Source organism: Nomia melanderi, chromosome 2 (genome assembly GCF_051020985.1).
Source record: "Nomia melanderi isolate GNS246 chromosome 2, iyNomMela1, whole genome shotgun sequence".
Lineage (NCBI taxonomy): Eukaryota > Metazoa > Arthropoda > Insecta > Hymenoptera > Halictidae > Nomia > Nomia melanderi.
This window is the reverse complement of record NC_135000.1, coordinates 30,725,229-30,739,417: the sequence shown is the minus strand read 5'-3', so window position 1 is coordinate 30,739,417 and position 14,189 is coordinate 30,725,229. Positions and strand designations below refer to the sequence as shown.

The window sequence follows — 14,189 nt, the reverse complement described above, 5'->3', positions numbered from 1 at the left end:
TAGGACCCCGTGACCGTCCCCTTTTCTGTAAAACCGCAGGAAACGACGGGGACCGGGCAAAACGTCGGGGAACGTCTGTTCGCCTCGAGTGCCGCGGAGAGTTATCGCCCGCCCACTGTGCATCACCTTTATTGGCCAGTTATATCCGCTCGATCCCGATCTCGGGCTGCGCGAACGTAAATAAAGCGGCGGCGGGCCAGCGACGATTTATCGCCGCCGTTGTTCGTAATTTCCCGTGGCAAAGTTCGGCCGTTCTACGACGCCGCGCATTGTTACGGCCCTTGCCAGTTTGCGATTACGCCGCGAGACAATGGTTCAGGGTTCACGGGACGCGAGTGTCGAGGATAATCGCCGGAAAAACTTGAAACGCGTTAGGTCCTGTTGGTTCGTATGGGATGATCGCGGTTCTGTGCTTTCGTGTGATCCTTTGGCGAGTTTCTTGGCGAGTGAACTCGATTGGTTGATTCTAGTATCAATGTTTTGCGGAAATGCGAGATCTATTGTTTGTGGGAAGTGTATATTGACACGTTGAATGCCATGGGGTCACCGGTGACCCCCAAGCGAATCGAATTGCTATAGTTCACTCGATTAACCCTTTGAAATTTGTAGACTCCAATATTGCACCAGGAATAATATTAAATATTTTAATGAATCTTACAGAAACTACTCTAGAATTATTCGATTTTTCACACATCCAAATTTTGCACTAAGGAAAATAAAAGATCTAAGAAATGTTATAGCATTTTTCATTTTCGCTATGGATAGTATAAAAACTAGTTGCAGTTGCTGATAGATGACAAAAACAAAATATTATAAATAATGCTACCCATTGCGACATTCAGTTTGATGAACGTACAATGACAATCCAATTCAGTCAAATGATTTAATATTGTACGTTTTCCATTTTGTGTACCTAGCTCTATGAAATCGTGCGGCGTTCAACGTGTTAAGACTTAATGGAACGGAAGTATTTCAAGTTTATCTACCGTAAAGAAATACCGTAACGTGACGACAAACGGAAACGTTCACGGAAGTGACCTAGTATGATACTTAACGTGTTAAGTGTGAATATTACGAGTATAATAGTGATAAAGATATTCAAATGAGTTTTGTCGCTAGGTACAAGGCATTGAGCTAGTAACAGTGCTGTGTCGCTTATATGGCGGCATTGCTCCGTGAAAGGTTAACTTTGGAGATTTTTATTCAATTAATCTGCTAATTTCTGCTATAAGTTTCACTCGTCATTACAGGACAAGCGGTTGATCGTGATTTTTAGGGTACGAGGATATTTTGTGTTTCAATAGGTCGAACTTACTGTTGAAGTGTACTTTGCTAGGCGTTTTTCTTAGTGTCTCTGTTGGTGTTGCTGTTTCGACCTTCCGACGTTTGTCGACTTGAACTCGGCGCTCCGTGGAAGTTACAATGCTATGTAAGTCACGTATAAAAGTCCAGAAACTTGAAAATTGTCCAATATCACGCAACAGTATTTTATTTTGAGTTTATTCAAACCATCTCTGTTTACACGGAACGAATCTCCGTCTCTCAGAATCTGTTTATCCATCAGCCACACGTTTTCCGTTCACGTTGACATTACGGGAATCCGAGAAAATCACTGACAAGCCCGTGTAATTTGCAAGTGTCGTCGTTCGAATCGTCTTTCGAGCTGTAATGAAATTTTCCGCCGGGACATTGAAAAATATTCGACACGTACTCTTTATTGCCTCCCGTATCCGCGTGTACGATCACGCGCACGAAAATACTCCGAAAATTGGGGATGGAAAACCTATCCCCTCGATATACTCGGGAAATTCATACGGTAATTTATTTGACTAACCCGATATATATACGCTGAAACGTTCATTACACCATACTCTGCATTAATTTAATTTTACTTTATACGCGGCACTTTATTATTCGCCGTTTCTCCGCTCCATATCCATTGTTATCGCTTTATTCCATATTACAATAAAAAGACCGGGGATAGAGGGGAATATTAAACACAATCATTATTCCTTTCTCACCGAGAAAGACTCGCATATATCACTGTGGTCTTTTAATCATCCCCAGGTCGTCCAACCGACTTAATTTTAGTCTTATACGATCACAAAACGAATCTCTTGAATAACTGAATTTCAAGTTCCCATCGAATTCTTTCTTCCCTCCACAATTTATATTCCTTATTCAGAAACTCCTGCAGCTTGTCGCAAGGAAATCTTCTATAACGTTAATTAAAGCCATTTTCTGGAGAAAGCTCCATAATTTAAAGTATGAGTGATGCAAAAAGAAGCTTCGGACAAAAGTTGTAAGGTACAGAGCTCAACACATAATCTCCATATTTTGTTTACATTACAGAGATATTATGAACATAACTTCAATAACGATGCTGCGTTTCGATTCTAATGTTGTATAAACAGAAAAACAGAATTTACTCGCGCAAAGTTTTTATTTCTCAAATGAAAATTGTTTTGTATAGCAGGACTACTTAGCGATACATTGGCAGTCTTCAATTTGTTACTCGCATAGTCGAATTCGGTGTTTTATCCGGTGTGCGTCGCAGAGAACGGCAATAACCCCGAACGAGCGCCGCGCAACGGGCGATCGGGTTAAGCGCAAAAGGAACGCGGCGAGCCGCGGTTTCCAACGAGTGGCCGTTATTGTTTTTGTTCACGGTGAATTAGCCACGGTATTGGAAGGCGCTAGGCGTCCGCGGTTTAATCGCGCCGCTCTAAAATCGTCAAAAGGATTCCATTCGCGTCTAGGTTTTAATATCCGCCCGTGCGTCAGGACCTGGCCGCGTGATCTCGATTAAAATCCGTTTGTCCCATCGGAATTCTGGATTCCCACCTTCCATCGAATCTGTCTCGCCGAGGGAATCCAGAGCTCGACTCTCTATCGAATTCGTCGCTACGAGATGCGCGGCGAGTCACTTCGAGACTATTCTCAGCTTTTAAACAGTTAACTGTGTTTCACGAGTGTACACGTCATCTTGAAACTCTTAATGGTGCTAACTTTTTCAACGATAGGTTATTTATTTTTTGAGACAAACATGTAATCCTTTAGTTTTTCGGATTATTTGATTTTATTGCGCGCAATGAGACATTTTTCAAACTAAGTTCCACACTTAACTGGTTAAACGATTGTTAAAGCTGCATACAATAATGGTGAAAATATCGTACTATTCGCTAAGCAAGTTCATTTCTACAAGAATCATCATCATACATAGGGTTTCTTACTTAACACTAACTACCGAGGATTTAATCCGACTGATGTGTAATCCCTATAAAAATTCTAACAATAGATTATTTTCGGTTTCATCAGACATTCATTATAGTATTCAAGTCAAAGCTATTTTCAAGATTATTTGGAATATTCAATGCTTTTAGGATATCAATAATTGTGAAACAAAACAATCGAAACCAGTCATTTTGACTGGTACGGTAGTTCTAGTGTTAATGAGTTCTGCCCTGTCATTTACTATACTCTAGAAACACCCTGTATCTAGAAACAATACAAATATCAAATGTCACTTCATCATTCAGTCAATCACGAGTCATTTTGACTGGTACGGTAGTTCTAGTGTTAATGAATTCTAGAAACACCCTGTATCTAGAAGCAATACAAATATCAAATGTCACTATTATTCAGTCAATCACGTTACCAAGCGCCTCTCCTCAACACAGACATCCTCCCAAACCGAAAGCAAATCATTCTCAACCCGGCAACGAACGTTTATCAAAAATGTCGATTTACCAGATGAGATTGCATCCCATGAAATTTCCGTTGGCGAACCTAGCCGCCCATCCTCCGTCAAACTCCTCCCTCGCGGGTCTACGCTCCCCGCTATAAAATTTGTCTTCCCTCGCGAAGGAGGCGTAGATCGAACTGCAGATCCGGAGCGCGGATAATCGCGTCATCAATCGGGCATCCGCGAGACTCCGTCTCCTCGAGCGACTGGCGCGCGCACCGTTGAAATGGTTAGCGTCCCCTGATGAGCGGAGTCCTCGCCGACAAATATGACCGAGTTCAAATGTATCGCGGAAGGACTGCCGGGCTGACATCGTTTCGCCGTAATAGCTTTATCGTGTCGCTGCCAGCGCTTCGGCGCGGCCTGGCTCCCCGGCGCCAATGAAAGCGTTACATTTCCACGGAAATGTTGGCCCGACGGAGCTACGGAACCGGAAAGAGCGAGGCAGAGGGGCGGACGAGTGGTCCGGCGGTTCCCGGCGACCAAGAAGTTAATTTAATTTAAAGTTTTTCGATCGTTTTATTTCTCGCTCGATCCGAGCTCCCCTGTCGGCGATTCCGGCCGTGACGAATCCACGAGAAAATCGACCGCGACAGAGCCGGCGTTTCCCTTTCCGCCTGCGCACGTGTATGTGGAAACCGATTCAGAGGTTTGCCGATCGGTCGCGATGAAACTTCGTTTCAAATGATGTTTGAGTTTACCGAAGTTTCATGATACGTGTTGCGCCCAAAGAAAAAGTGGAGAAGACTGGAAATTTGTCGCGATCGTCGCGTGTTTCAATGTGTATGGGGGCCTTAACACTTTGACTGTCACGAATTCGGTGAGTTTAATAGAAGATAATGGAGGAGATTGTAGTTGTAGTTGTTTTCAGACGGTCGCCTAAGTGTTAATCCTTTGAACTCTGTATGCTCCAATATTGCACCAGGAATAATATGAAATATTTCAATGAATCTTAAAGAAACTACCCTAGAATTATTAGATTTTTCACTAAGGAAAATAAAAGATCTAAGAAATGTTATATCATTTTTCATTTTCGCTAGGACTACTATAAAAACTAGTTGCAGTTGCTGATAGATTACAAAACCATCTGGAGTGCTAAGGGTTAAAAGACGCGAGTTGGTAGGATTGCCCACACAGTGACGTGCTACATATACGTTGCCGTTGGGTGGTCCGTGAGAAACGAGCGTGCTCCGTTGTCCGAGGGATGACGCGGTTCCCGGATATCAAAGGGAATTTCGGAATAAGGGGCGCGTCTTGCCGGCTAGGTAGCTGAAACGCGTTTCCACTAGGAAACGCCGCGCGCACGGCTTTCTAAGAGGATTCGCTGAACCGTCTGAGGCCCTTTTGATCCGTCCCGTCCAAGAAACCTCGGTCAATTTCGCCCACACTTGGAAAATTATGGCGACGTGCCTTAGAAGTTCAACCGCGACTTATGGAGCAAACTTTGCTTTTGGTTTCCTCGTATTTTCGCTTCTTTTCTGGGCGTAGACAGTGATTCGTCGAGACAAGTGGAACAACACTTTGCACTGTGCAAGTCTTTTTTACTGAGATTAATATTTCATGACGAGACGCGGAGCACGCTTTTCGAAACGAATATCGTTGAGGACTAATATTTTTCTCCATGGAATTCTGTTTGGAAATTGCGACGAGTCTAATTCAATATCGCCTCCGAAACGCAGTTAATCTTTAGTTATCTCAAATGAACAATATATGAAAGTCGATTAGATATAAGAAATATGTCTATGAGTCGAACGTTTAGTTACACAGCGACACTAATTTCAGTTCAGTTATCTAGGGTTAACGGGAAGTTAAAGCTTTAAGGAACAAAGTTAATTAATTTCAATATTTCACGTTTCGATGGATTGTGCTGAGGGTAACATTAAATTTCAAACTTTAATTTAGTCGCGTTGAAGCACTGTACAGACCTCGATTCGTTCGGCGGTCCCAGCGATCGAACAAAATCGAACGAAATTCTCATCGATCCGCGCGATTGGATAGTAATTTTACGAATGAAAATCGGCTAAGTAGCTGAAACTGGTTTCCACAAGGAAAAGCTGGGCGCTTAGCGTCCTAAGAGGATTCGCTGAACCGTCTGAGGCCCTTTGACCCGCCCCGTCCAAAGGAACTCAGTCAATTTCGTCCACTCTTCGAAAATTATGGCAACGTACCTCAAAGTTCCACTGCTGCTTATAGAACAGATTCTCCTTTTGCTTCTCCGTGTCCCCTACCTTCTTATTTCAATCAAAGCACAGCCGAGTCTCAATTATCCGATTTAATTGAGCGACGAACAGTCCAAATAAGCGCAGACTGTCTACAGAAATTCATCCGAGCATCCTCGAAACCTCGAAAATATAATCTAAGAGTCGAAATTATCGAGTTTCCGCGTAACCAGTAGCGACTCGGTCAATCGAAGTGCCGGCGCGGTGATTTATTTATAAAATCGGGCCGCTGGCAATGAAATAACACGCGTGTGCCGGTCGGCCGCGCGCGGAGCCGAACAAAGTTCCCATCGGCTGCGCGATTCAATTATAGTTTTACGGAGGGAAATTGAGGACAAAGCACGCTATTTGTGTTTAAATTAACTCTATTCGGCAGCGAGCATTATTTGCCCGGCATAATGAAGATCGGTTAATATTAATTAATGCGCGTTGCGGAGGTTCGCGTGGCCGACTCGTCCTAGCCCGGTCGTCCGATCCCGATAGTTCGCCGTTTAATCACCGATCGCGCCGCTGCCCGTCGGTTATTTATCAACCGAACCTCATTTTTACATTACTATCGATAACCGACGGAATCAAGGTTCGATAGAAGCGACGGCGATTCGCTCGTCCCCCTAGAACTATCGTTCCCGCGGCAGCAACGAAATCGACAGCCGAGGACACCTGTTAACTAAAATCAATCCCCCCGGAACGGAACCCAGTGAAATACAAATTTCATTTTAACAAGCGCGGCTCGGGAGTATCTACAATTTCACGTGGAGCGGTCCGCGGTCCTTCCGCAGGCGAAAACGAAAAAGCCGATACGTCGATCGGGATACGCGTCCGCAGGAAAATGTTAAATCGCCGCGGTCGGTGCTCAACATTTATGTCGACCGCCGTGATCGCGGGATTCGGGGATGAGCTCGGAACAAAAAACAGGGGACAACACCGGGGGAACAATGAAAAAAAAAAGGACGGGCCATGGCAAATTGACAAATCGTACGGCGAACGATATCGGCGTGCACGCGGCGTTCGCGGGCTATCGACGCGGAGGATCGGCCCGCGCAGCGACACGCCGATTTCGCACGTTTCGGCGCGCGGAACGAATCCGAAAAACGACCGGCCGCTGTTTGCGCGGCGCGACACGTTTCTCGCATTCCTTTATATTGTTTTTTTTCCGTCTGTTGTTTTCCGAGTCCGATACTCGCGCGCGATAGGCCCACGCGAAATAATAAATCTCGTTCGCGCGATTCCGTTCTGCGGGCCGTTTTCGTTAGGTAATCGCGATTCGCGAGCACGCGGAGTTCGAAAGCGGAATTTCCGTCGAGCACACTCGTCGCGCGGAAAGGAAAATTTACGTTTTTGCTCTGGAAATATTAAATGTACCGAACAACAAACGGCGTTTCAGTGGGAACGCAGAAATATTCGGTTGAAAAGGTGTTTTCAAGCAACGCCGAGCACTTGTAGCGAGGTTTTCAAGCACTTTATTAGCGAATTCGCAGTGCAATCCCGCGAGAGAATTATTTCAGTTGCCACTGTCACGGTTTCTTTGCAACGTTATCGTTCCCGAGTTTTCGAATATTGAGGTTTTCGTATTGAGATCCGCAATGTTGAAGCATTAGTTCGTACATTTGCGCAAAATCATGAAAATCGTGCACACAGTACGAGTCGTTGAGAGGCGAACGCGGTTAATTCCAGAAGAGGGATCGAGAAAATTCATGCTTCGGCTTTTGAAACGATATGCAACATATTCAGAAGCTATAAAAAGGGTTTTCCAACTTGGAACAAAACCAAGAACCGAATAAATCCTTGAATACCCGAAAAGAATATTATTTGTCCTATTAAAATTTCGAAAAATATCAGGAAATCGACTTAACCGCATCGGCTTCTAGCGACTCGTGCAACGAATACAGTCGTCAATCGATACTTATGAATGCAAAGTTTTCGCTCGCCTATCGAACGAGTTTATTTAAATGAATAAATAACCGGAAGCGGGCGTTTGATGATTTGTTCGTTACGTTATCACGGCCGTGGCTTTACATCGTAACGCGCATTCGTTTGCGCGCGATGCGCGCCGATAACCGGTTAGATTAATAATGAGTCGGTTGTAAATTGTATTATTCGCCTGTAATTAGCCGACGTTGACTCGTTCGCCATGCGAAACGCGTCGACCAATGGAATGGATGCTAAATTATTTCGTGAGGTCGAGGGGAGGATTGTAGTATGAGGTTTCTCGGTGGGGACGTTGTAACCGCAAGTTTCCTTGTGATTGCCGATGCGTCGCTAATCAATCCGAATCGATCTAATAGGTATACGCGCAACAAAGCGTTCGAATTGCTCCCGACTTTATCCGAGCCTCGAAATTAGAATCTTCGGGAGCCGCGAAATTAAAATCACCGCTTTCCACAACGAGCCCGAGAGTTCCGGGAGTCTCAGGTGTTTCGAAATTCTGAAAACTCCGCGAAGTTCCCGGAAGATCCCGAAGTCTCGGAACCTCCACGGCCCTGAAAGAATCAAGTCCGTTGGAAAAGTTGTTACAGAATAAGTAAGAAGACATTCGGAGGATATCACGAGTCACCGCTACTGCAATTTGTATTCCGCTCTCGAGACTTTCGCGTCCTCGCTGTAACAACCGTTACACTTCTACAAACTTTCCCTGCCGATCTTAGGATTCAGGCGGTTACCGGAGTATTAGGTCGCCCCATAAGTTCGTGCCATTTATTTTGCCAGCAATTCTTATAACTCCGCGATCCCTATTCTCTCGAGTGCCTTCCACCGACTGAACTAAAGCGCGAAGATTTACTCAGCCTCCTCGCGTTGCTCGGTGATTACAAATCGCAGCGCGAGGAGCACAAACGCCGCGCCACGGACTCACGGGACGATCTAATACTCCAGAATTATCTAATTATCTGAATGCCAAAATCGAAGATGTGGAAAGTTCGTGGTTTAACGGTCGCAACAAGTGCGAGGGTTTCGAGAGTCTCGGAAGCACGGCAGCTCGAGGTTCGATTGCGCGGAGGCTCGCGAGGAGTATCGAGCCATCCGCGACCGGTGGCGAACGTCGGTACGATTCACTCGGACGACGAACGTTTTACGAGGATTCGATCGGACGGTCGATTGTCCCATCGTCGCGTGTCCGCTCGTAAAGCAGCTACGACTCGCGAGTTACAAGCGGAGACAGTGAACTCGCGTAACAAGGAACGGTTACGACGGCTCGGAGTTACTTGCCGGTGCTCGCAATCCATTAGCTTCGAGACGAGGGCCGGCTGTCGAGAATTCTAAGCGGCCCCGTTTGAAAAAACTCATTACCCGGACTGTTCGCTTCCTTTAATTCCAATCTTCTCCTCCGGCCGTCGAGCGCCGCTCCCGTTGCACTCCGCTTTTATGAATTCGAGAACGGCTCGCGTAAAGTCAGCTGTAACGCCAAAGTTTTACGGTGGCTCGGAACAATCTAGCTTCATGATGCTCCATTGATGAGTATCGCTCACTCGAGTGCAGTTCTTGCGCGTAAACAAGCTGTTCGCTGGAGTACGATGGTCGCTTCGGAACGATCAATGAAATTATGAACGTTTCCTGGATGAGAGGGTGCTTTTAATGTATAGTGAATTTCTGAAGTCTGCTAATTAGTCTGGTACAATCCTTTCAATGATTTAACTTTCAATAATTTAGTTTTACCGAGCGATGCAAAATCGAGGATGATGAGTGCGTTGTGAGAGTAGGGTGCGGTTGAGAATTTGTTGTGCGAGTGAGAAGAATACTTGTAGGAGAGAATGACTTTCAACCCTTTGCACTCTGAAGTTTTTCACTAGAAACATTTCAACATTTTCCGACGAGATGAAGACGATATTTCCTAAAACCAACTCGACGAGAAATTCACGTGAATTATATGAAGTATAATATTAAATATCAAACTTTATAGCTTCGCTGTAGGAAATCAAGCGGTGACTGAGAGTGACCCGAGTGCAAAGGGTTAATACCAGAGCATTCCATTCGAAAACTGTTTCATCCCCTACACATTGGGCGAACCGAGGTGCGGTTCTCCGGTGTAGTCGCGTTCCCGAGTAGAATCGAAAGGAGGCGACAGGTATCCAAGATACACGTTCAGACAAGGCTGACGAGGCTCCCATAGGTTCGCTCGGCGTCGCCTAGTTGGCGTAGACGCGCGGAGCCGCGCGGAGCCGCGCTCCCCGTCGAGTGCGTTTAGGTTCGGCGATACGAGCCACTTCGACGCGTCCTCGTGCCGGATGCAAAACCGTATCGACGGTCGTTTCGGGATCCTACTCGGCGCGCATTCTTCCGGAACTGGGTTAAGACCCGAATTAAATTTTCCCTCGGCCCGGCTGCGGCGGCGAAATCCTATTCGGTCGCTTCGGGGCCGAAGGTGAAACGAAATTTCCGAGCCGCTGGCGTAGAAACAGCTTCCAACGGGCGCCGCCCATCCCCCGTGTCCCCTGTTCGCCGCGCTACGGCCGCCGGATACCAAACTCCGACGACTAACCCGATCAGCACGGCAAACTTGACCCTGGTCGGACAGCACGCGCGACGTTTGCGCCACTCGTGTCTGATAACAGGACCGTGGGACGAATTCTCGCATTCGGACCGCGCGTGCTTCGGCGATCGAAACCTCGCCGCGCTGGAGGCTCGAACCCTTTGCGACTGAGAGGTGACTTAGTCATTTCATTTCATACAACTATGAGATTAGATGTTTAATTTGCACTTGGAAGTTTCATTGGAAATATTTTAACGTCTTCTGATGGGGTAGAGAGGATATTTTGTGAAACTAACTAAAAGAGAAATACGTGTATTGGGAAACGAAGCTATTTTATTTCAATATTTTTCTAGTTAACGTGTTATGCAAGGCACAATATTGATCCTTTGCACTCGGAAGTTTTTCATTGGAAATATTTGAACGTCTTCTGATGGGATAGAGAGGATATTTTGTGAAACTCGACGAGAAATCACGCTTTCATCGAGGGCAAAGCTATTTTGTTTGAATATTTCTCGGATGCATTGTACGAAGTTTAATATTAAGTATCAAATTTTATGGTTTTACTGTATGAATCCAATTGGTGAGCGTCAAAGGGTTAATATTAACTCTTTGACGAAGATCCTTTGAAACACAAAGCCTTCGGTAAATCAAGCTAAATTACATATCAATTCGTTGGTTAATAGGAAAAAGGGAAGCTCCAGATCTCTCGCTGTTTGACTAATTAAATCATTCGTTCCTTAGTCTTCCAGACATTTCACCGAAATGTCGACGTTCGTCAAGGGTTAAACTTTGTACAATGCATCACTGGAATATTGAAACGAAATAGTCTGATCGTCGAGTTCTCGTTCGAGACTGTATATCAGTGGGACATTTCGAATGGGAAAGATTCGGGTGCGAAGGGTTCACATAAATCACTGTCAGTCCAAATATAACATTCCGAATCATTCGCTCCCTTTCTTCCCGAGTAACCAAAAACGGAAAAGTGAGTTGATTGGAAACGTATATCACTATCCGCGGTTTAATTGTGATTGACAGGCGGGCTCGTTAATCTATCACTTCGTTCCCCGCGATTACCGTGTACATTCGATAACCGGATCTAAACAGAACGGACGTGCGGGGCCAATATGGGACTCGACTCGATGGGAGATAAATCACCCATCGTCGCGTTCGCGGTTTTTATTCGCCCGCGGTTTTCCCGGCGCCGCGGCGTTCTCCGGCCGCCATTCTCGGCGGACCGGCGTGGATCCTCCGGAATCGATCCGCGGAACGTCACGACGACGGTCTTCCGTTTTCTGTTCGCCGACGTCGGCTCGGCTCCGACGATTGATACACTTTTATACCAGCGATTCTCTGTTTCCGATGTGCGCAGGCAATATAGCGAACGATAGGAATTGATGATCTGCCCCGGGCCGACCAGCTGTCGAGTTTGATCGAAGGCCCGATTACCGGAAACGGACGGCCAAAAATGTGACGCGCGGCGGGCGCGCGGGACGCTCGGCCCTCGAACAGGAGGACGGACCGGACGACTATTCAAAGCGTGACGCTGGATTCACCGTGAGTATTGCCTACGAAAATCATTTCCCGCCGCGCGGAAAGACTCCGCCGGAACGGGACGAAAGTGTTCCGGACGGGGACCGGTGAATCGATGTGCATGCGAATCTGCGGTGCGCCGTTGAACGGATTATTTGTAACCCGTTCGCCTCGTACCAGCGAAGCAGGAATACTTTTGTCGAGAAATTTCTGGTTTCTTTCTGTTGCTTTTGAGAGGTTAATGTGTGTAGACATTAATAATGTAGTTATTAATATCGGTATTATAATATGTGTGTTATTAATATCTATGTTATAATATGTGTGTTATTAATATCGATATTATGATATGTATGTTATTAATATCTATATTGTATCTGTATTATTAACGTCTACATTATACTATAGATTACAATATGAAACTGTAATACAGTAAATAATGATCACGACAATTATACGAGATTTGAAATAACGAGAAGAAACAAGAGTAATCATAGTATAAAATTCTAACAATACAGTAAGTAACAATTAGGATAACTAATATGATTGACAGTTTACTGAAAATTTCAGAATAATTTATAAAAGTGGCTTCCGAAAGTCTCTTCCGGAGTTCGGCGAGAATTTGAATATTTCAAAATATTTGGAGGAGACGTATTACTGTTTTTGGCAATAAAAAAGGCTGGTTTTGTAGAGATTATGTCATGAGATTAAAGGATTACGAATTTGAATATTTATTAGGGGTGATTCGTTCGTGAAAGCCAGCAGGGGCTCGATCTTTTTATTGCCGTGGAGGAAAGCCGGCTCGTTCCCATTAGGCACGCGAGAAATTCATTCGTTTCGACGTTATTCTTCCCATAAATATTCAAAATTGATCCAGTTGATCAGCGGTATTAGTCGCGCCGGTTAATCGGGCGGATTAAGGGATCACCGCGAGAGATAAAGAGAACAGTCCCTGTCCAACAGAAATTTTCTCTAAGCGAGACGGCGACTTTGTTGCGGGCACGATGAACACGGGGCATGTAGATTTAATATGAATATTTTATTACATGCATTATGTAATAGGTTGCGCGAACGGCGGGGGATACGTGTCCGGCAACGCGGACCGTATTGAAATTCCGTTTAATTATTCCGCGTTTCGGTTTTTGCGAAAAATCATCAATAATAGTTTACATCGGCCGTTGATCTGAATAATTTATCACAATACTTGACGCGTAAATAATTACGCGCACGCTAATGCTCCGGAGAAATTAATTTATCGCAAATTAACCTGGGGCGATACATGTAGAGCGAATAATCCGAATAACACTCGATCGTGCGCGACGAACAATTGTCCTTCGAGTTTACGAATAAATTCTACCGAAAACGATCGATCTCTTTCGTGCTTCGTACGACGAATAAATGTTTCGCGTCCAAAGGAAGTATTTCCTTTAGAATTTCCACCTTCCCCGAGTCAATCTTAGTAACTTCTGGCCGCTTCATCATTCTTAGATACTCTTAGCGATCTTCAGCAGCTTCCGCAATTATTTCCATTTCTTAAGGCGGCCGAAGGACTTTCAGGACCGTCAAAATCTCCTGGAGACCCTTAGAAACCACTAAAAGATCTTTTAGGACTTTCCGCTTCTTTTTATTCACTTTTTACCCGAAGGTCCTCTGGATCTCCCAGACTTCTAAAGGCCTTCCGCGGTCTCTATAGATCTTCCTTGTACCTTGTAATCTTCTTGCTCCAGAAATATTTCAATAACATTTCTAGATTCTTGATAAATCTCCGGAGAATCGACGAATTCTCCGAAAACCTTCGAGTCGGTCTCCTTGTTAGAAGTCGCATGGCATTGGTAGGACGATCATGTGCCGGGAGTATCGGGCCATTCTGTCCGCTTCTATTTGAAATTCAAGACGTTTCGATGGAAGGACATCGTGTATATCATTGCCAGTCCGCCCGTGTATTTGACCGGCGTACGTCGGACACGTGTCACAAATCGCGCGGCCACGCGACCAGCAAAATTCTATTTCTCCTCTGTTCCGTTCCCTTTTCCCCCGGCCCGGAAAGACGTCTATTTCGCAATGGTCCTGGCCAATTTCGGACCACGGATTCACGAAACACGGCCGAACGATGGGGAATAAATTATTCCGCGAGGGCGGGCCGGCGCGATTGAAATATTCAGGACGTTCGACCCGGTTTCGCGCTACAATGGACAATCGTTCGTGAACACCTTCGCGTCCGTTAGACTCTTTT

At 45.3% G+C, this 14,189-nt stretch overlaps 1 protein-coding gene across 3 annotated transcripts in view; it reads left to right on the top strand.

The window, feature by feature from the left end:
• The window catches only part of Oct-TyrR (Octopamine-Tyramine receptor), a 116,918-nt gene that overhangs the window by 46,094 nt on the left and 56,635 nt on the right, over positions 1–14,189 (top strand). For all 3 annotated transcript variants that reach the window (XM_031983290.2, XM_031983288.2, XM_031983289.2), the window contains one exon: positions 11,799–11,983. The gene's annotated coding sequence lies outside the window, so the exon portion shown is untranslated. The remainder of the gene's footprint in view (positions 1–11,798; positions 11,984–14,189) is intronic.